The 5,612-nt window shown below is 43.1% G+C and overlaps 1 pseudogene; it reads left to right on the forward strand.

Annotated features, from left to right (window-relative positions):
- The first annotated feature begins 1,801 nt into the window (after positions 1 to 1,801).
- On the forward strand, positions 1,802 to 3,143 carry LOC102866412 (annotated as a pseudogene).
- The last annotated feature ends 2,469 nt before the right edge of the window (positions 3,144 to 5,612 follow it).

Below are 5,612 nucleotides of genomic sequence, written 5' to 3' on the forward strand. Positions count from 1 at the left end.
AATTACTACCTAACTTGGGAGGAACTGGAGAGCATTATGCTGAATGAGCTAACTCAATACCATAAGGACAAATACTGTATAAGACCATTACTGTATAACATGTATGAAGATCCAAGAAGGGAGGAGAGCAGAGGGCTGAGGATGCAGGGAGCATTAATTATAGGGTCACACAATTTGTGTGGATGAATGGAGAGAGGGGTGGTGGTGAAGGAAGTGAGAAGCATGCAGTGTCTTAAAGATGTTCTGGATTGCATTCACCAGAACCCTAGAGAGCTGGGTGATCTGAAATGGTTCCTGGAAGTCAAAGCATCCCTCTGCCACTAGCTAAATGCTCTCCTTTGGAGACTTTCTTTTTTGTTTTAGTAAAATAACTTTTGTTTGACATCCGTAAGACTTTGGTGTCTTGCAGCTTTTGACTAGGCACCATACAATGCCAATTTTTCAATAGGGCAATCCATGCAAGCAAATAAGAAGAATAAAAAGATAAAGGAAATGAAAAGTGAAAGGCTACCTGAGATCTGGGCAACATTCCACACTTACCTCACCTTCTGAGAGACATTCCAATCTGCCTGGTGTAAGATGACTACGGCCAAGCAGAAAAGAACACGACTATCAACCACATCTTGCTTGAGTGAGCAGCTCCATACTTGGGAACTAACAAAGGGTACCAAATCAACACCCTCCATGGAGAACTGACCACCGGGCTGACCACCCCATTCAGAAGCCCTGCCTTTAAAATTTAGCCTGTAATTTCCTTTTTGCAACTTTGCTGCCAGACTTTGCCTTTCTCTGGCCTCAGACAGAAAATATGCCCGAGAGCCACTAATAAACTCTTTTGTTTCACTTCACCTAGTTCTCTGTGCCTTTTTTACCTTACAAAAAGGCTATCTGCTCCCTCACCTTCAATTAAAGCCAGATCACAAAGTACTATATTATAGATAAGTATCCATTTACATTTGTACAGTATTATTTTAATGTTACTTTCAATATTTGGTTTCATTGTCACTTTCATCTGTCAAAGCACTGTTCACCCCACCATTGTACCTGGTCACCACCAAGGGGCCCAGATACTCCTTGTCCTTGAGACTGTTAAGTGGTCAGGGCCAGCACAGCCTGGCCTAGATGCCCTGGTGACCTCCTACTGCAGGGGGATGTGCTCCTCTGTGTTCACCTGCCCCAGTTTTATCTACTGGAGAAATTGGTGGTTAGTATACAATGCTCTCTGCCAGATGGTAGTAGAAGTATTTGTTGTTCTGTACCATCTAATTGGAACCTACTTATTATCTGACCCTCCAGAGGGTTTCCAGAAGCTGTAAATCCCACAGGAGGAGATTAACTGTCTTTCTCTCTGGGAACTGCTGGTGGATTCAGTCTTGGAACTTTGGGATTGGCTGGACAATACCTTATCGCTAAGCCACTAAAACTCCCAGGATGGTGGACTGGTAGTCAGGCAATTTGCGTGTCTTCCTCTCTCAGCATGCTTGAGTCTTAGGGACATCTAGCTTTTTTAATAGATAAGCATTTCCTGAAGCTGGGATGCCATTCACATTCAAGATCCAGTCAATGACACAGCCAGCCCAGTATTTTTATACAAAATCTTGGTGTGGTCTGACCTCTCTAGCACAGGGAAAGTGGAACATCTCCCTGGGAAAGGCTTAGACATAAAGCCACCCAGAGTGTGAATCTACAGTTTGAATCCAAACTCCAGCTCTTAAGTACGTTGTGTCCGGGGAGGAGGGGCTGTGGTCAGGTACCTAGCTTCTCAAAGACTCTCTGGGCACTGAGCCACTCTGTTGCCAAGATGCCCAAGAAGCTCAGCCTGGCCCAAGTAAGGGTGAAGGAGGAGCCAGAAAGGATGTCAGAGAGGTTGTCAACTGAACCCCCCCAAAGGTGGAAACAAAGCATTTAAAGGAGACCTTACAGGAAAATCTTCTGAGGAAAACTTGTAAACAAGAGCAAAAACAGGCTGAAGTGGCTAACCAGAAAACAAACGATTTTCCTCTAGAAACTGGAGAGACAAAAAATGAGGCGTGTGGATTCTCTGGTGATGCAGGCAAGAAAGGAGCCAAGTTTGCTTAGTGATTGTCCACTACTTCTTATCAGCCGTTCCTGGACCTCCCTCTTCTACAATGTAGATGAAAGCTTTAGTTAGCTCTTAAGTCAATGCAAGTTTTAGTAGCTCTAGACACATTTTTAGGACAAGGAAACCCCTGCTTCGTTCCATTTTTAAAATGTAATTTTTTTAATGTAATTTAAAAAATAACCCCAAAATGAGAGTAGGGATTATTTACTGTGCTGATCAGGTTTTGACACCACCTTTTTTTAGGTAGCAAATAATTTTTTAATTGGACAAACTTTTTTTTTAATAAATGCATTGGAAAATTGAGTTCCCCAGTGTTCCTGTGGATCTGTCTCTTGCTTCAGCTGTGTTTGGACGGAACAGACCCTGCCACTCCCCTTTCCAGCCTCCAACTACTCCAAACTTCACCTCCAGGTGTAACCTTGGGACCATCTTAGCCATCTTCTGCTTTCTGGACCAGCTAACACAGTTTTTGTGTTTGTTTGTTTGTTTTTGTTGTTGTTGTTTTTTGTTAGCCCCAAAACCTCGGCCAAATATGAGCTCTCAGATCTGTCAAAATTATTCTGTCATAGCAGAAGCCAACCTCAACCATCTGGTCAACGTGCACATTTGGTCCTCTTACACCTGCCTCTCTCTGGGTTTTTATTTTGACTGCGATGATGCGGCCTTCGAAGGCGTGGGGCACTTCTTCCGTGTGTTGGTGAAGGAGAAGTGCAAGTGTGCTGAGCATCTCTTGAAGCTACAAAACCAGCGAGGTAGCCATGCCGTCTTCTGAGATATCCAGAAACCATCCCAGGATGAGTGGGAGCAAACCCTGGATGCCATGGAAGCTGCACTGGCCTTGGAGAAGAATCTAAACCAGGCCCTTCTGGATCTGCACGCTGTGGGTTATGCCCACACTGACCCCCATCTCTGTGACTTTCTGGAGAATCACTTCTTGGATGAGGAAGTGAAACTGTTGAAGAATATGGGTGACCATCTGACCAAAATCAGAAGACTGGGCAGCCCCCAGGCTGAGCTGAGTGAGTATCTCTTTGAGTATCTCACCTTCAAGCATGACTAGGGGCCTGTTGGGACCTGCAGAGGAGACCTCTGCGTTCCCCCGCCATGAGTAGCAAGCTTCTCTTTCCTACCCTGATATAAACTCTTATCCACTCAAAAGCCCCTTGTCCAAACCTTGGATGAAACAAAACAATAAAACTTTTTGCAACAGCTAAACAAACAAACAAAACTCCCAATACATTGGAAAACTGGGCTGATGCCAGCATTGGATGCAATCCTGGGCCACAAACCTGCACACTCCTTTGCATCTGGTCCAGTGATGGCAGAGCCCTTCATGCTGCCTTTATTGTTTACTATAACTCCTGAATGATCTTCAAAATAAAGAAACACCCCAACTTTTCTCTAATATGACTTTCATTACTATATCACCACTGTTATGGAAGCAGGAGTGGCATCCACTTCCTAAATAACTTGCCTCTGGAAACTCTATGGGCTTTAATAAATGCTGATAGTTGTAGAGGGGCTTCAGGCCTTTTGTTCATAGGGTTGCTATGAGTCATGCGCGACTTGAAGGCAATAAACAAAAACAACAGTTACCACTGCTGGATGTACCTTCTTTCTGAGTTCTGGTTTCCCTTTCTTGACTGTGGCCATCACCATGTCACTCACACTAGCAGCAGGAAGTTGGCTTGATCCCCTTCACAGAGATGATCTATGGATTTTTGGCTCCTGTGTTGTCAGCACAGTTGATCACTGTTTCTGCTGGAAGACCCAAGAAAATCCAAATTTTGCACCAGAGAACCCATCATATCATAGGCTTTGACATCGTGGACCTTTGAACTGAAAGATTTCAGATCAAAGGCAAGAATCACGCTGAGGCAGAAACATTTCTCAGAGTTTATTGCATGCAGGACTACAAGGGGAGTAGCATTGGGGGTTGGGCTTATTGGAGCTTATATGAGGTTTTAGCAAGTGTGTTTTAGGGGTTTGTGAGATGAGTTGATGTTGCAGTAGCTCATTGGTGCATAAAGTTTCTGGTTTTGGGAAATGTCCTGACATAGGATTTTCTGAGTTCTGGTCTCAAGATGTCCTGACATAGGGATTTCTGAGTTGAACTTAAACCTCCATTTTATTATTAGGCTAGCACATACCACTTTTAGAAGAAGACAGAGGTAGGTGTGGTCGGACCACCCTTCTCTACAGAATTCGGATGTTTGTTCTGTTTCAGGTTATCATCCTCTCTCTGGCTAAATAATAGGTGAGATTGGCCTAAAAGCAGGGATTGTTGTGGTAGTTTTCTCTTGTAAAAACTTCAGATTTCCTTTGCGTTCTGAATGACTTTATCTATCAATAGTGGCATATCTAGACTCTCACGAGAGCAGAGAATGGGCACCATGGAGGGTGCTGTGGATGGCGCCATGGATGATGGATTGCTAGACAGAATTTGCCTGCTTTCTCCCTCAGAACCCCAGGTGGACTAGAACCCTGGAGAGTCATAGTCTTTGGTAAGGAGAAAAGCTCCCTATGGATTATGCGGCTGGAGCTATTGTAGCAGGAGTTAAAAATAAGCTTCAGTCCACAACTTGTCTGCTCATAGGTCTTTAGTATTAAATGTGCCAAATATATTCTTGAGATCATCTCTAATATCTAGTGGATATAACCCAGTTCTTCTCTTCGCTCTGATCAACGACTTAAGGATCTCTGGTGGCCTAGCATACCACACCATAATAGTAAGCCTGGGCCATGCTATGTGGATCAAAACTACCTCTGCAGAATGGAGTCATTTAGAAAATTGCATTGACTGATTTAAGTCCATCTTAGTATTGCTAACCCTCTGTTAGAACAATCTTTCCTTCTAAAAAGGAATAAGGCACAACAATGAAATCTGTAGAAACTACCAAAGTCTCAGAAAAAAACCAAAAACAAAACAACCCAATCTCATTTCTCTACCCTCCACTCATGTTGTTGGACAAAATTTTCATATTTTTGCACCATCTAAAGAACTCAGAAGATGGACTAACTGACCCCTGGTTTTTCCTAGTCTCATACTTTTAGCCAAAAAGCAGTAGAAATCAACTTTCTAGGCTAGAAAATAGGATACCCTCTTTTTTCTGTGAGAGGAAGTCAGGTGCTTTCCTTTCCTGTCTTCTGTCAGTGTCTGTCAGCAAAACTGGGTTAAGCCCTCTGTGCTTCCTACTCATGAGCTGAAAGGGGCCCAGCAGCTCAGGCTGGGGTGTCACGCTGCTGCTCCACTCGCACAGGGCTGCTCCCTCAGGATTTTCTAGAGGATATGGAAGCAGAGATCATATGAGAGATGATAACTTGATATGCTAAGACCACTTATGACCAAAATGAATTATGGTTATTGACCAAGGCCAATTTATTTTCCTCCTTTAGTAAATTTGAGATTGAAATTCTTCCAAAACAATAGGTAAAAAAGGGTGAATTTTTTTAAAAAAGAAAATATGATATTTTTCTGAGCATATGTCCTCAAATATTTAATTAATAGGACATAAATAGTTTATATTAT

This window comes from Elephantulus edwardii, unplaced genomic scaffold, assembly GCF_000299155.1.
Source record: "Elephantulus edwardii isolate Elephantulus edwardi_28Jun2011 unplaced genomic scaffold, EleEdw1.0 scaffold00209, whole genome shotgun sequence".
In the NCBI taxonomy this organism is placed as follows: Eukaryota; Metazoa; Chordata; class Mammalia; order Macroscelidea; family Macroscelididae; genus Elephantulus; species Elephantulus edwardii.